The sequence below is a fragment of the Protopterus annectens genome, chromosome 2.part1 (genome assembly GCF_019279795.1).
Source record: "Protopterus annectens isolate FY-2018-M chromosome 2.part1, PAN1.0, whole genome shotgun sequence".
Lineage (NCBI taxonomy): Eukaryota > Metazoa > Chordata > Ceratodontiformes > Protopteridae > Protopterus > Protopterus annectens.
This window is the reverse complement of record NC_056729.1, coordinates 992,765,189-992,783,745: the sequence shown is the minus strand read 5'-3', so window position 1 is coordinate 992,783,745 and position 18,557 is coordinate 992,765,189.

Sequence of the window (18,557 nt, the reverse complement as noted above, 5' to 3'; positions counted from 1 at the left end):
AAAGAAACGAACACCTAAGTAAATCCACAGCTGTTGGTGTTCAATGACATTAACAATAGGTAAACATAGCACTTCAAAATACCGTGGGTCTAAACATTAAGATCTCGCTTACGCAAAAGGTGTATGTGTCTAGAAGTAAGCAAAAATCAAGTCAGACCACAATGCAGAACCTGACAAAATAAAACATACAAATCCTGAACTAAACTATGCAAAATGAAAATACAAATAAAATAATAAAATAAGGTATGGGTCAGTACAGTGAAGCGCTGCAGAGGTCAGAAACTAATGTTTCTCAAGTTAAACATTTGTGAATTAAGGTTTAAAAACCAGACTTGAGGTTTAAGTAATGATGAAAGAAGCCTTATCTTAGCAGGTTTCTTAACTTTAAAACACAAGTCAAAAAAGTAACTTCGTTCAAGCCTGGTGACGTGTAAGAGTTCATTTTAAGTTGCCAAATGAGTTCCTTTTTTTCTAATAACAACTGTTGGGGTCCTCCTCTTTCATCTGTAAGTACCTGGTCTATAACTTTAAAAAGGAAAGCATGAGAAGGGTTGTTATTACAATGTCTTGCAAGGGCGTTAGTCTTGCTATTCTTCTTAATGTGGTACGTGTGTTCGTAAATTCTCTTTAAAGTTTTCTGTCAGTCTTCCCTATATAAAAGGCAGGGCATGACTGGCACACAGCTAAATACACCACTGATTTTGAGTTACAATTGTAACAACCCTTTGCTTTAAACAGACGCTGCTTCACTATACATGTGGACCCTGCAGATATAAATTTACAGTAGTTGCATGTCTCACATTTGTATGTGCCTTCAGTTCTAGTATGCTTTATTGAAGGTCTTTCCATAATGTTTTTGAGGTTTCTGCCCTTTCTAAAAATGATAACAGGTCTGTCCCCTATTTTCTCCATGAGTTCTTTTTCAGAAGATAACAACTGCCAATTCTTTCTAAGTACGTTGCTAATATATTTAGCTTCTAATGAAAAAGAAGTAATGAAACTTTTTTTATTGTACAGAAAAAATGGTTTGACCCATGCTAGAAGAGTGGACACCAAGAATCTGTAATGTGACTTCATATGACTCTGCCAGGTTCACGTTGGTTTGTTTCAAAGTAAGAATGGGATTGAAATAACCCAAACCCCTTTTCCTACAAACTTCTCCTATTGTGTCATTCACCAGTGATTCGGGGTACCCACGACTCATAAACATGCATTTCAACAAGGTGCATTCCTCGTTGAAGGCAGAGTCTTCAGTAGTCATTCTTGCCGCTCTAACTAGTTGGCCCTTTAAAACAGATTTTTCTGCCATCACTGGTTCAAAGCTCAGAGAGCACCCCCTGCACTACCAGGCTATTGGGCAAAACTGCAATCCAAATTGTAGCTTGCTACAGATCACCCACCACCCAGCCCCGATTCCCACTTATGGATCATCTTATCCCAAACAGAACTCCAATAAAGGAAGCCAATCTCCACGAGTGGAGGATCTCCTGGTCAGCCTCAGTAGAAGCTCCAATCCCTGATGAAATCCTCCAAAGCTAGTTACAAAATCACCACTGATTCTAAAGACAACCACAGAGCATTCTATAGCTATGTCAAGAATCTCAATGGCAACACTCCAGATCTGCTCTGAGTTGCAGCACAATAGCACTAAATATACTGACAACATCCTTGCAGATAGGGTCAGTGGAAGAATGCAAAGTTCCTGTAATCATGGCTGCACAGGTAAAAACCACACTCTCCAAAGCCAAGAACACAGCATCCATGGGACCAGACAACATCCCACATTTTACATGAACTACAGAACGAACTGTACCATGTTCAGTCATAGCCTCACAGGCTTTGTGCCTGCTGAATGGCCACCACGCACCATTAGCCTGACGACCCTGGTCTGCAAGGCCATGGAACGTATCATCATGGAACTTATAAACAAAGACATTGGTAATCTCCAAACTCTGGACCCCACCCAGTTCGGGTTTGTAAAAGGCAGATCATGTCTCCTAAACCTGATAGACTTCTTTGAAGCAGTCACCAAAGCCATAAACAAGGGTAAGGTTGTTCACACAGCCTATCTAGATCTTACCAAGGCTTTCAACACCATCCCCCACACTGGAATTATAGATAAACTCACTAAACTAGGTATACATCCCTATGTCACAAGATGGGTTACCAAGTGGCTCATTGACAGAACCCATACTGTGAAAGTAGCAGACTCCAAATCCGACTTCAGACCAGTGACAAGTGGAGTATTACAGGGTTCAGTCCTGGGTCCTCTCCTGTTTGGTATCTACTTCTCTGAAGTACAGGCAGAAGGTCTTTGGATAATGAAGTTCACAGATGACTGTAAACTAGGAGCCATAATCGAAACTCCTAATGATGTGGACATCTTACAAAAGGGCCTCACTGAGACAGATGCCTGGTGTCAAAGCCATGGCCTCAAGCTCAGTGCCAAAAAGTTCATTGTCATCCCCTTTGGTAAAAACTTTGTAGCCATGAACTGCAACATAGGTGGTAGTATACTTAACACCAAAAGTGTGATAAGAGACCTTGGGACACAGGTGGACAGTAGTCTCTCCTTTCATAATCACATCGCCACAGTAGTCAGGAAATCCTTCTATGTGGCACACCTCATCACAAAAGGTTTCTCATCCAGAAGAAAGAGGCCATTGTTCCCCTCTACTCATCACTCATTAGACCCATTATAGAGTACAATGCCCCTTTTGGTATGTTCCTCACAAGACATCTGTAACAACTGGAAAGGCCGCAGAAATATCTCAAAAAGAGGATTACTGGCCTCAAACAGATGCCCTATGTATACCGTCTCAAAAAATTCCAGTTTTACTCCATCACATATCATCTACTCAGAGGTGATCTCTGCCTAACATACAAAGCTATGTCAAACCCAGAGCTGGTGAACATGCTTCACTTAAAGAAATCCTAATCCCTCTGAGCTACACGCTCTAGGGACATAAACCTTGTCACCACAATAAACAGAACATGCTGGAGGGATAGATACCTGTCCCAGAGACTTCCCATACTCTGGAATAAACTACCTATCTATATCAAACAAAGCTCCTCATTAGCACTCTTCAAGAAAAATCATGATGATTGGATTGGAAATAGGAAATTCACCCTGGGAATCACCTCTGTGGCTCTGCTCGACAGTGGCACAGGAAAATAATTTTCTTGGGTGGCAAAAGCCAGGGTACCTTTTTGGCTGGGCTTGTATAGGCCCCAGGGCTGATAGCCTACCACCTACATATGAACCTTTGAACCTATGAACATTTATTACCACTAGTCCACTCCCCTTGTCAGGTTTCATTAATCTAACTTGTTTCTTATTAATAAACAAACCAAAAGGTTCCGAACCAGCAGGTGTAAAACTCCAAAGGTTTATTAGGAAATGTAAAAGTAAAGCTTTCTCTCCTTAGTAGGAAGACTTCTTCAGACAAAGGAAAAAATCATCAAACACAATTTAAAACCCAAAAAAAGGGGTGTGTGTTACAAAATTACAAACAGCTGCCTTAATTGAACCCACTGACATACCTTCACATTTAAAGTTGTATTACATTAAAGACATAAATAAATGCCCACTTAGTGTAGACAGGGTGTCAAACATAAAAAAGTTTTCAAAAAAGAAACATGAACTTGATAAAAGTAATCAAGAATGTCTTAGTGAAGATTCATGAACCTAATCAAGTGTAAATACTGTCTGTTTCCCTTAAAATACATTTTAGCAAACAACTTTTCATAGGGTAAAACAAAACTCATACAGAATCTTGTGATTAAAAATAAAATAAAATGAAGTAATGCTTGCAACTAACTATATACAAATATAATATCCATTCCTTAACAGAAAAGGTAGTAAACATCTCTAATGCATAATGAAGAATCAATAATACAGGAATAAATAAACAGTGCAACTCAACTAGGAGTCTGCAATAACCGGAATTTCAAAGGCGTTTCTAATAAAAGAAATGTTATTTCTAACGTTAAATAACCAAATACATTTATTTCTGTGTTAAAAATCTAACAGAAATTGCTTGTCATTTAATAACAGAATGCAATGACAGTATATGAAAAATAATTTTTTTAAAATGTTCCTTGAGCAATGGGTAAAGCACCAAGCTACGATGAGAACACATTCTAAGCTTTTAGTATGCACAGTTGTAGCAGCCAAAACAAGTCAAAATGCAGCTGTTTCAGAAAAAATATGGCAAGGCATTGCGTGGAAGACACGTCTAAATCAAAACAAACAAACCGCCAGATTCACAAGATGGTACTTCATTCAAGAACCATGCAGGTACTAAGCATGCAAAAATGGCGGATAGCCAAACCAATGAAAAATCAGTTCACAGTCGTGCCCATGAATACGGCACATTGTTATGCAAATGAGTTTGTACTGTGTGCGAAAAAGATAATAAATAAAGTAGCAGAAGACAAAAGAAAGAAAGAAACGCAACACCTAAGTAAATCCACAGCTGTTGGTGTTCAATGACATTAACAATAGGTAAACATAGCACTTCAAAATACCGTGGGTCTAAACATTAAGATCTCATTGTTGCTTACGCAAAAGGTGTATGTGTCTAGAAGTAAGCAAAAATCAAGTCAGACCACAATGCAGAACCTGACAAAAATAAAACATACAAATCCTGAACGAAACTATGCAAAATGAAAATACAAATAAAAATAATAAAATAAAATAAGGTATGGGTCAAAGTACAGTGAAGCGCTGCAGAGGTCAGAAAACTAATGTTTCTCAAGTTAAACATTTGTGAATTAAGGTTTAAAAACCAGACTTGAGGTTTAAGTAATGATGAAAGAAGCCTTATCTTAGCAGGTTTCTTAACTTTAAAACACAAGTCAAAAAAGTAACTTCGTTCAAGCCTGGTGACGTGTAAGAGTTCATTTTAAGTTGCCAAATGAGTTCCTTTTTTTCTAATAACAACTGTTGGGGTCCTCCTCTTTCATCTGTAAGTACCTGGTCTATAACTTTAAAAAGGAAAGCATGAGAAGGGTTGTTATTACAATGTCTTGCAAGGGCGTTAGTCTTGCTATTCTTCTTAATGTGGTACGTGTGTTCGTAAATTCTCTTTAAAGTTTTCTGTCAGTCTTCCCTATATAAAAGGCAGGGCATGACTGGCACACAGCTAAATACACCACTGATTTTGAGTTACAATTGTAACAACCCTTTGCTTTAAACAGACGCTGCTTCACTATACATGTGGACCCTGCAGATATAAATTTACAGTAGTTGCATGTCTCACATTTGTATGTGCCTTCAGTTCTAGTATGCTTTATTGAAGGTCTTTCCATAATGTTTTGAGGTTTCTGCCCTTTCTAAAAATGATAACAGGTCTGTCCCCTATTTTCTCCATGAGTTCTTTTTCAGAAGATAACAACTGCCAATTCTTTCTAAGTACGTTGCTAATATATTTAGCTTCTAATGAAAAAGAAGTAATGAAACTTTTTTTATTGTACAGAAAAAATGGTTTGACCCATGCTAGAAGAGTGGACACCAAGAATCTGTAATGTGACTTCATATGACTCTGCCAGGTTCACGTTGGTTTGTTTCAAAGTAAGAATGGGATTGAAATAACCCAAACCCCTTTTCCTACAAACTTCTCCTATTGTGTCATTCACCAGTGATTCGGGTACCCGACTCATAAACATGCATTTCAACAAGGTGCATTCCTCGTTGAAGGCAGAGTCTTCAGTAGTCATTCTTGCCGCTCTAACTAGTTGGCCCTTTAAAACAGATTTTTTCTGGTGTAGCGGGTGGCAACTAGAAAAATGTAACATAGTGTTAGAGTGAATGGGTTTCCTGTAGGTTTTAGCAACATAACCCCTGTGGATGTCGTCTCTCTTCAATTCAACATCCAAATAATTAATGGTGTCTTCACCAAAGGTAAATGTGAATTTCAAAAATGGAGTGCTGTTATTTAAAACCTCAACAACGTTGCTTGCATCCCCTACGTTACCTTGAAACATAATGAAAATGTCATCCAAAAACATGTTATATAGTTTGACTTTCTGAAAACTGTTGTCCTTAAATACATAGTAGTGTTCCCACTGGGCCAGTACTAAATTGGCGTAGCTGGCTCCACAAGGGGAACCCATAGCTACTACAATTATTTGTTTATGTATGCCCTCATTAAACCCAACATAATTATTGTTCAGGATCACATCTAATAGTTCTTGAATTGGATGAATCTCATCACTCTCTGGTCCATGTGCTATTAGGTTTCTGGTGACGTATTCAATCCCTATGTCGTGGGGTATGGAGAAGTAAAGGTCGACTACATCTATTGTAAGAAAATGAATGTTGTCACAGTATTCAAATTTGTCTACATTTTCTAAAAAAGCCCATGAGTCCTTAACTATTTGTAACTCTTGGGACACATAATTCTTTAATAACTCATCAACGAACTTGGCACAAGCATAAGTAATAGAAGACCTAGCATTGACTAAAGCCCTCATAGGGGGGTTTTGAAGATTTTTATGAATCTTGGGTAAACCAAATAAGTTAGGTGTTTTTGGGTTAGGAACCACTATATAGTTGTAAATATCAATGCTGATCAAGCCTTCAATCAATAAGTCCCTAAAGAAGGAAAAATTTTTTTTATATGCAATATTCATTTCGTTGATACTTGATCTAACATAGGTGTTACTGTTCAAAATGTCCAACATTTTCTTATCATATTCCTCTTTGTCCATGATCACCAAGCTACCTCCTTTGTCTGGTTTCAAAACTCTGACCGGTAATGTTCTGACTAGGTTCAAGGCTTCTACTTCATTGTCTGAAACATTCCTAATGGTATTCCTCTTTCTAGTCATGTAGAGAGCCCTGAAATCGGCCTCACACATGTGTTCAAACAAAGATAAAGGGGGGCAAATTGGTGGATTGTAAGTACTAGATACCCTCAAGGGGTCTTCTACAAAAGGCTTGTCTCCGAAAATCAAGGACAGGTTAAGTTTTCGCATGTATAACTTCAAGTCAATCAAAGTCGCTGGTAGGTCAAAGTGCTCATCAGGTACAAAGGTCAGTCCTTTGCTAAAAAGGTTACAAAGTTCATGTCTAATGTTAAAATTAGAGTAATTGAACACTTTGAAGTCTCCAGTATTGTTTGATAAAATGACGGGTGCTGAAGTTATCTGTTGTAATTGATGTTCTCTTTCCTGCCCCTCATATTGTATCTCCATTGCTGGTTTTGGCCCCTGTTGGAAAAAGAATCTAATTTTAACATTAGACACAAACTTTGTAACCTTTTTAGCAAAGGACTCCTGGGCTTTTTTAGAAAATGTAGACAAATTTGAATACTGTGATAACATTCATTTTCTTACAATAGATGTAGTCGACCTTTAGTTCTCCATACCCCACGACATAGGGATTGAATACGTCACCAGAAACCTAATAGCACACAGAGCGGAGAGTGATGAGATCTGTCTAATTCAAGAACTATTAGACGTGATCCTCAACAATAATTTTGTTGGAATTAATGGGGACATACATAAACAAATAATTGGAGTAGCTATGGGTTCCCCTTGTGGAGCCAGCTATGCCAATTTAGTACTGGCCCAGTGGGAACATGAGTATGTATTTAAGGACAACAGTTTTCAGAAAGTCAAACTATATAACAGGTTTTTGGACAACATTTTCATTATGTTCAAGGTAACGTAGGGGATGCAAGCAACTTTGTTGAGGTTTTAAATAACAGCACTCCATTTTTGAAATTCACATTTACATTTGGTGAAGACACCATTAACTATTTGGATGTTGAATTGAAGAGAGACGACATCCACAGGGGTTATGTTGCTAAAACCTACAAGAAACCCACTCACTCTAACACTATGCTACATTTTTCTAGTTGCCACGCGCTACACCAGAAAAAATCTGTTTTAAAGGGCCAACTAGTTAGAGCGGCAAGAATGACTACTGAAGACTCTGCCTTCACCGAGGAATGCACCTTGTTGAAATGCATGTTTATGAGTCATGGGTACCCCAAATCACTGGTGAATGACACAATAGGAGAAGTTTGTAGGAAAAGGGCTTTGGGTTCTTTCAATCCTATTCTCACTTTGAAACAAACAAACGTGAACCTGGCAGAGTCAGATGAAGTCACATTACAGATTCTTGGTGTCCACTCTTCTAGCATGGGTCAAACCATTTTTTCCCAAGAGAAGTACAATAAAAAAAGTTTCATTACTTCTTTTTCATTAGAAGCTAAATATATTAGCAACGTACTTAGAAAGAATTGGCAGTTGTTATCTTCTGAAAAAGAACTCACGGAGAAAATAGGGGACAAACCTGTTATCATTTTTAGAAAGGGCATAAACCTCAAAAACATTATGGAAAGACCTTCAATAAAGCATACTAGAAGTGAAGGCACATACAAATGTGAGACATGCAACTATTGTAAATTTATATCTACAGGGTCCACATGTATAGTGAAGCAACGTCTGTTTAAAGCAAAGGGTCGTTACAATTGTAACTCAAAATCAGTGGTGTATTTAGCTGTGTGCCAGTCATGCCCTGCCTTTTATATAGGGAAGACTGACAGAAAACATAAAGAGAATTTGCAAACACATGTACCACATTAAGAAGAATAGCAAGACTAACGCCCTTGCAAGACATTGTAATAACAACCCTTCTCACGCTTTCCTTTTTAAAGTTATAGACCAGGTACTTACAGATGAAAGAGGAGGACCCCAACAATTGTTATTAGAAAAAAAGGAACTCATTTGGCAACTTAAAATGAACTCTTACATGTCACCAGGCTTGAACGAAGTTACTTTTTTGACTTGTGTTTTAAAGTTAAGAAACCTGCTAAGATAAGACTTCTTTCATCATTACTTAAACCTCAAGTCTGGTTTTTAAACCTTAATTCACAGATGTTTAACTTGAGAAACATTAGTTTTCTGACCTCTGCAGCGCTTCACTGTACTTTGACCCATACCTTATTTTATTTTATTATTTTTATTTGTATTTTCATTTTGCATAGTTTCGTTCAGGATTTGTATGTTTTATTTTTGTCAGGTTCTGCATTGTGGTCTGACTTGATTTTTGCTTACTTCTAGACACATACACCTTTTTGCGTAAGCAACAATGAGATCTTAATGTTTAGACCCACGGTATTTTGAAGTGCTATGTTTACCTATTGTTAATGTCATTGAACACCAACAGCTGTGGATTTACTTAGGTGTTGCGTTTCTTTCTTTCTTTTGTCTTCTGCTACTTTATTTATTATCTTTTTCGCACACAGTACAAACTCATTTGCATAACAATGTGCCGTATTCATGGGCACGACTGTGAACTGATTTTTCATTGGTTTGGCTATCCGCCATTTTTGCATGCTTAGTACCTGCATGGTTCTTGAATGAAGTACCATCTTGTGAATCTGGCGGTTTGTTTGTTTTGATTTAGACGTGTCTTCCACGCAATGCCTTGCCATATTTTTTCTGAAACAGCTGCATTTTGACTTGTTTTGGCTGCTACAACTGTGCCTACTAAAAGCTTAGAAAGTGTTCTCATCGCAGCTTGGTGCTTTACCCATTGCTCAAGGAACATTTTAAAAAAATTATTTTTCTTATACTGTCGTTGCATTCTGTTGGCGTTTAAATGACAAGCAGTTTCTGTGTTAGATTTTTAATACAGAAATAAACGTATTCGGTTATTTAACATTAGAAATAACATTTCTTTTATTAGAAATGCCTTTGAAATTCCGGTTATTGCAGACTCCTAGTTGAGTTGCACTGTTTATTTATTCATTTATTATTGATTCTTCATTATGCATTAGAGATGTGTACTCCTTACTACATTTTCTGTTAAGGAATGGATATTATATTTGTATATACTTAGTTGCAAGCATTACTTCATTTTATTTTATTTTTAATCACAAGATTCTGTATGAGTTTTGTTTTACCCTATGAAAAGTTGTTTGCTAAAATGTATTTTAAGGGAAACAAACAGTATTTACACTTGATTAGGTTCATGAATCTTCACCAAGACATTCTTGGTTACTTTTATCAAGTTCATGTTTCTTTTTTGAAATTTTTTTTATGTTTGACACCCTGTCTACACTAAGTGGGCATTTATTTATGCTTTTAATGTAATACAACTTTAAATGTGAAGGTATGTCAGTGGGTTCAATTAAGGCAGTTGTTTGTAATTTTGTGACACACACCCCTTTTTTAGGTTTTAAATTGTGTCTGATGATTTTTCCTTTGTCTGAAGAAGTCTTCCTACTAAGGGAGACGAAAAGCACTTTACTTTTACATTTCTTAATAAACCTTTGGAGTTTTACACCTGCTGGTTCGGAACCTTTTGGTTTGTTTTTGACAGTTTGTCTTCAGTTTTGGAATCGTTTCTTATTAATACAATTTTTTAACTAAGTCCACGTGGCATTTGTTGAATTAACTGGGGGACAGTTCTTATTGTTGTGGTAAATAGTGTTTCTAATTTCAACCTCAGAAATCTTTTCAAACACTGAAATAATACATTGTACAGGGGGATTAAAAATACTACATTTTTTTTACAACAGTGCTTATTTAAAAAATGATTACCAATCCCATTATTAAAATAAAAATATAAACTTAACTTTCTCACATATAATTTAAAATCAATAAGCAGATCAACATATGTAAGCCTCTTTTCAAATAAGTCCGACCAGTCACTGGTAACCAATGCATCACTAAAATTAAAGATCTTAAAAATCACAAGAACTGTTCAAAACAATGCCATTACTGTTCAGCATCTTTACTGGCTTGCTCCACTGATCCGCCCTCCCCCTCTGCCCTTTGTAAGTCAACCATTGGTTGTGGTGAATATATTCTTGTGATTGTTGATTCCTTTTCTCCTGCTTATGCCTCATTATACACTCTGACCACCTACTGGAGGAAACCATAAAGAGTCTTCGAAATGGAATTCATTGCTTTCACAATTACTGTGATGTTCATCTCCATTACCATCCTGTCCACTACCAAGCCCTGGATTAGAAAAGTCAAAACTCTGTGTTAATAGGGTAAGGAGTAAGCCCTACCAAGCTCTTAAGCTTTAGTGTCCCTCAATAATTTATTGGTTTTGTTATTTTTGGCATCAATAATAACAGAATCAATCTTTTGAAAAATACCAAAATAATCCTCACTTTTTGATGCAAACATCAAGTCAGAACTAATACTCTTGTCGAGTTTGGTACTCGTATTAAGCAACCCATACACTTTTTTATCACTATCCTTAACAAACAACCCCATAATTCACAGTGACATATATTGAACATATCTAAGAGCTTCTTTTGTAAATCAGAGTGTCTTTACATTCCTCTAGAGAATTTCCAAACTCGGAACCCCTTAGGAACCCTGTTGACTCAAATACATTTCAGGAGATAGCTATTTTCAAGTTGTAACCCCTGGTACTTTAATAAATTATCATGAAACATATGTAATTGTGAATCCACTGTGAGTGAAGATTGTTTCACATAGTGTGTACTAAAATGCCAATCAGTTGAAGATCTCAACCAGTCTTGCAGGGTAAACCAAACCTGCTGAGATGCTGTACTGGTAACCGCTACTCCATTGGCCGTAGATGAAAATATATCTTCACTGGATACGGAGGCTCCATTGGTGTGGTAACCTGCAAATACTGAGCTGGAGTAATTCTAGACATGGTAAAATCATTATTCAAATGGCACAAATCAGAGTCTTGACTTCTACGATCAGCCTTGTCCAAATCCAAAACTCACAGGGTAAGCTGTTGGATTAACTATAACAAATTACCAATAGATAGGTACGGATTGCTATTGGTTTGACTGGACATTCTAAATGAGATACATAGTGGTGATGAAATATCAACTAATAAATACCACAGACCACCATAACAAACCAAGAGCATAAATAAGAGCCGAGAACCAAATCCACCTTTAATGACAAGTTACTACATCTTCTGGTGTTAACAGATGTGACCGAGCAAGAGCATACTCTTGCTTTGACACTATATTCACTGCTCCAGAGGTTAGTACTAGGCTAATTGCCTTTGTGGACAATTTTAAGCCTAGCCAATTACCCCATGGGAGAATCAAACCCTGCTCCTTTGGTTTATAAGGCAAAAAACTTAACCACTATGTCAGCCTCCCACCCCCTAAACAGCCTCTGCAAGGCTCGATCCCAAGAACCTGCACACCATAGACCAAGTGATTCACCACTAAGCCATGCCCGACATTGGTTATGATTGCAATGCCCTTACCCAGATATGGAAGGCAATGAGGTTGTGGTTCTGGATGTCGTTATGAGAGTTTGTTCACTAGACATTGCTCATGTTCATGTAGCACCCCAGCTTCTAGCCAGGCCCTTAGAAGTAGCTGTCCTTTCATTGCAGATGTGGTTTTACTGGTCTGGGATTAAGACACTGAACTGAGTCATCTACCATGGGCAGCTCACACCTGTCCAAGTTGCTAGGATGTAGTGCTAGCACAGTGCTTGAGTATGTTCATGCAGACACACACACATTGAAAAAAAAATCACTTGTCCTTACCAATTCATACACATGCAAACTATCTAACCAGTATTGCTGTGTGCTGTACATCTGTTGTTATTGGCCCTGAACACTGTATACTCTGATAGATACACGTGTTTCTCACCTGCACACAATAACTTCTTTGGTGTCAGCCTTACTCTCCTACTACCCCACCCCCCCACCTTGTGCAAATGATAATGACTGTGCTCTGCCCTTTGCCCAGCTTTGTGACTTAGGATTACATATATATTTGACACACACAGTGGATAACTAATGCTTGCTTATTCGCAAGATTGACTTTATCAAGATGTATTGTAGTGTAAAAGTTGTTGATTTATTGTTCCTACTCATTTGGGAATGACTGTTTCTATAATTGTTGAACCCCATCGTATTTCAGTCAGCATTGTCATTACAGCAGTGGAAACATTAGGTACTTCAGTTCTGCTTCTTGGTATACTTGTGCAAATGAGGGTATAATTGACCTGTTCCATGTTTTATAGATAGTAGTCAATTGAAATGCTTCATGCACACCATTGTTTCTAATATGTAACTGTATATTGCAAAAATCTTAGAGAGGAGATATTACTGACATAACTGTACACCTCAAACAAATGCTCTGCTTAGGGGCATATACATATTTCCATATTGGAGTAATCAGTTTTATAACTTTTTTTCTTTACAGGTTCCACACTTACCTTATTATTACTGCTGTTATAAATTCTTTCTGCTATCAGAACATAGCCATTACATGGTTAAGTAAAGGTTGCGGGCCTGACAGGCATCAATTTTCCTACTTTTATGTGCGTGGGATCTTCGGCTTTGACCTATGTAGTGATTGTGTGTGCTATCTTTTGCCTCTTATCCAGAGCTAGGACATAATGTGCATGTCTCCGTCTGCCAGCACAATCTGAAGCTGGTGGTTCTCCCTCAAACTCCTCATCTGTACCTGCTGCTGCTGGCACTGCTCCAAGCCTTACCTGTGGTCCTTGAAACTGTGGCCCTACCCCTTGATGTCCTTGTTGAATTTGTTTCCTGAGAATTTTATTGTGTAACATGGCACAGACTGTATGTATTTTGGTACGAGTGCATGGGTCATACTGCATTGCACCTTCTGATGTGTCTAGACAACAGAATATTTATTTAAGCAAACCAAACACTTGTTCTATGATATTACTAACTTAGGTGTGAGGCTCATTGTACCCTTGCTCAGTGGAGTTGTGTGGGTATCTCATGGGTGTTGTGAGCCTGGGCTCCAGTGCATAACCTGCATCGTCCACTAGATATCCTTGAGGAACATCACCCCAAGCAAAGCTGGTGTACAGCTCATAAGTGTGTCATATGTAAATCCACAGAATTAAGTCAGGAATCCACACAAAGTAGAATTTAGCAATTTTGTCGCTTTATTAGAAACTTCATCAGAATAATCTGTACAAGCAACTCCATCCTTAAATACATCTTCCACAGCATTAATAATGACATCATTTCCTGTGGAAAATGCATGCAGAATAAAATCCATGTTAAAATATTCCCATTCCTTTCAACATCTCTTATTCATTTAAAACATGGTAACAATGTTTTATACTTAAATGTGTGTGTATACAAGTACACTTATATATTCTACCATATATTTACATATAAAACTCTGCTTTTAACCTTAAAATCAAACTGATGGACATAGCACTATTCAAACCAGGATACTCAGAGGCATTGGCTCTCATTTGCCATCTCAGTTCCTTCAGTTCCAAGAAATCATTTAGGGGCCCTTCTCTCTCCCCCATTATGACTTGATCTATAATAGTAAATCTGAAATAATGTCCATCATGTGAAGCAATGTGTGCAGCTAAAGCATTTTTCATGTCTCTCTTCTTGATATCATAGTTATGTTGGTATATACGTGTCCTAAGTGCATTAATGTTTTTTCCTATGTAATAACAAGAACATAGGGAGCACACTGCTAAATATACCACACCATTACTACTGCATGTATACTTTTTTTCTGAGAATGTATTTCCCATAATTGGGCATCCATACTTCTCTACCTTCCTGAATATTCCTACATTGTAGGCAAAACCCACATTTCATCATACCCCCCATTATTCCTCACACTGTTGTGGGTTTCAATGATGTTCTTAAGACTGGTGTCTTTATTATATATTATTTTGGGCACTGTTCCCACTAATTCCAAGTAGTCTTGGTTAGCCCCAAATATATTCCAGTTATGTGTTAATATATTTTTGATATCATAAAACTGGTTGTTGAATCTGAAAATAGCTGATTTTTCAAAACTGTTGCTGTGTTCCTGTTCTCTCTCTGTTTCTGCCAACTCATTATCCTTGCCTAGTAAGGGGGTGAAATATCCATTGGCTCTCTTCACCCTAACTTCTGTCAAAATGTTATCCACAAATGTTACTGGATATTGTCTTTCAGCAATCATGCATTTTAATACATCCAGCTGTCATAAAAATTCATTTTCTTCTGACACCATTCTAGCTACCCATACCCCCTGTCCTTTAACTAAGGATTTTCCTGATATATGTGGTGGCAGCTATTAAAATGCAGAAGAGTGTTGGAATATGTTGGCTTTCTAAATATGTTGGACATAAATTGTTTTTTGTTTGCATTTTTCTGAATGATAATATCAAGATAGTTCACACTTTCTTTACTTACATCTTTAGTGAATTCCAGAAATTCAGTACTATTATTAATGAACTCAAAAAAACCTATTTAGTTCATGTTCACTGTTTTTCCACAAAACAATAATATCGTCCAATAAACTACCATAGAAAGTCCAACTTTCATTAAAGGAACTTTTAAAGACAATTTCTGTCTCCCAAAAGGCAAGTACAATGTTAGCAGAAATGGGGGCACACGCTGCCCCCAATGTTACCCCTTTGCATTGTTTAAACAGTTGCTCCTCAAATGTTGTAATATTAGTGTCTAATACAAGTTCCATTAACGTTTTTATTGTTAGAATGCGCTCATGTTTGAGACTGGCGTATTGACAAAAGTAAGAATAGAACCAATCTAAGGCTATATCATGTGGTATTATAGAAAATAGGTCATTCATATCTATAGTGACAAAGATGAGGTCATCTTGGTATTTATCATTACTAATTTTCTTTAAACAGTCCCATGAATCTTTTAGAATCCATGGGCAATTTTTAAGACATTTTTAAGTTGATTGTCTAGGAATTTTGCTATAGGAAAAGTTTTTGATGCCTTTGCATTAACTATGGGTCTAAGAGGGGGGGTCCCGAAGATTTTTATGTATCTTCGGGACCCCAAAAATTGTTGGTATTTTAGGGTGTTTAATGTCCATATATGCATGTTCTTCTTCTGTTATTTCATGGTTTAATACCATCTCCTCTAGTGTGACATCCACCTTCCTATAGGCTATGTTTTTTCATTTACCTCATAGCAAGAGGTTCTCTCGTTTGATTCTTGGCTGGAGCTCCTTCTGTGGGGAGTCTGCAAGTCCTCCACGTGATTGAGTGTCATTCGAAAGACATCCGTGAATGGATGTGCCTTCATTGAAGGTTGGGTGTCGAGCTGGCACATTGGCAGAGTGAAAATCTACTGCCAATCCTTAGCGGACCGGAATTCCACTGTGGAGGCCCCTAAGTGGGAAAAGTCGAAGGAACAACAACAACAACTAATTTCATTGTATGCATCTGTATACAAGATGGTTAACATTTTGCTGACATACATATCCTGATTTAGTGTCACTAGTCCCCCACCCTTGTCAGGTTTGGATACCCTGATGTCAGTGTTGTTGCAAATATCTCTAAGTACCTTAGTTTCAGCTTTTTTAATGTTGCTATTTCCATCTTTTGTTCTTCTTTTATTATAGAGTATTGCTCTTACATCTTTTTCACACATTTTTTCATATATCTGTACTGTCTGGTGTAGGGGGGTTAACTACACTTGGTTTCCTATATACAGTGTCCCTTCCTGGTGCAGGTGTTGTGCCTTTAAAGTAGAAATCAAAGTTAAGCTTTCTTATATATAATTTCAAATTTATTAAAGTTTCATCTACAGTAGTGTTCTTGTTTGGTACAAAGGATAGTCCTTTTTAAAACAAATCTGCCACCTCTTCATTAATCTCCACATTGCTATAAATATACACTTTAAATTCACCATTTTTATTTTCAGCAATGTTGCAAGTTAAATCATCACTAATCAATATTTCTGATAGGAAATGTTCCATCTCCATTTCCCCCACATTTTCTTGTTGTTGTTCTAATGATATGGGCTGTAGTTATCAAATTCTTCTCCCCTCCTCTGGTTCTTCAGTCGCTTGACCTCCTCAGAGGGGGGTATTCTAAAGGGTCAAGTGTATAACCATTCCCTGCAAAATCTTCCTGTTCATTATTACCCATGTCCTGGGTTTCCACATGCATTTCCCTATTAACATTTGTCTGACTAAGGGGGGGCAAAGGGTAGGCTCTACCCTGTTCATATTCCATTTCATCCCTTAAAAGTTTACATTTCTTTCTTATTTTTATATAATTCACAACACTGTCAATTTTCTCAATTATTTTAAAATAATCAACTTGTTTAGTGTCAAACAGTGAATCTTTTTGAATATTAATGTCCACGGTTTTGATCTGTTCAGCTAGTTCAGTCATATTTCGATCATTGTCATTGACTAAACATTTCAACAGTTCACATCCCTGCTTATTAAACAGTTCCAATAATTCTTTATGAAGCAAAGAGTCTCTTATCGATCTGGTGGGAAATTTTCACAACCGGAAACAAGAAAAAGTTTTGAGTGCTGCTGAATTGTGATGGGGAAGAATTTAAGTTTCTCTGGATTGCTTGATCATGTAGTCTAAAATTTGCAGCTGAAATGGATTGAAATCTAATTTAGAGTATATTTTGTTACAGCTGTGGGTTTTTATGGAGAACCAGAATTTGTTTTAGTGTTCCCTAGACATATAGCTTAAAGATTTCAGTAATATTCAGCTTTGGCTCAGAATGTTTCAATTCTTGTATATTTAAGTTGTTGATACAACTGAATTTTAACTGCTTCATGTGGGTCTTTCTTCCATTCTTTCCAAACCTGTTTATTTGCCTAATCAATTCACATAGGATAGGAGCATTTCTTAATGGGGGTTGTATACTGAAATTAACTGATCATTTGCAGGTACTTGCTCTGTTGAAATAATTCACAAAGAAGAAAGAAAGGAAAGAGAGAGGAAATCAGTTCTGCATATCTTAACAAAACAGAAAGTAAAAATATATAACAAAAAATGTACAGAAGCAATTAGCAGACACAGTAACAATTATTAGCGAAATTCATATTCACAATTCATATGATTATTTTTCAGATTTACATCATGGTGGAATGCTATACTGTAATGAGAGTCAGGGCAGGGGATGGTGCAGGAGTTAGAAGTGTTAGCAGTTGGGAGAGATTAAGGCTAAATGATGAGAGGTTCTTATGTGATGTGGCCTTCTGTGTAGGAATTGCAGATTGATTTGGTGTGGATAAATTCTTTATGTTCAACTCTGTATGTGGAGCACGGGTATTCTAGTTCCTTTAGGCAGTTGAGGAGGAATTCCCATATTTTAGGAAAAGGATGAAGAACGAGTGATTGGTACAGCATAGCGTGGTTTGTGGGGTTGGAATGTGGGGTTATTATGGGTAGTCCATATTCAAGTTGCGCTAGAAGGACTCCCTTGCCTATACCCACACTGGCTGATTTGGATAGGTAGGGTGAGATTTTCCTTGCAAGAAGAGAAATGTGATAACTTTTGATGTCAGTTTTTCGATATGGGTATTAAATGTTAGTGACTGTTCTAGCCACAAACTTAGGTATTTCAAGGAGATGGTTGTTTATATTGGTGTGCAACAGAATGTGGTTATAGTGAGTGATTTCGGTGATTTTTAAGATGTTTGGTGATAACAAATAGGATACATTTTGTTTTTGTAGGATTAAGTGCTTATTTGTGGTTAACTCATTCAAGCCTATAGAACCTTTTTGTATTCTTCCAGTTAACACACATAGCTCCTTATAGCGATGATATTTTTTGGGTCTGTTGTCCTTAA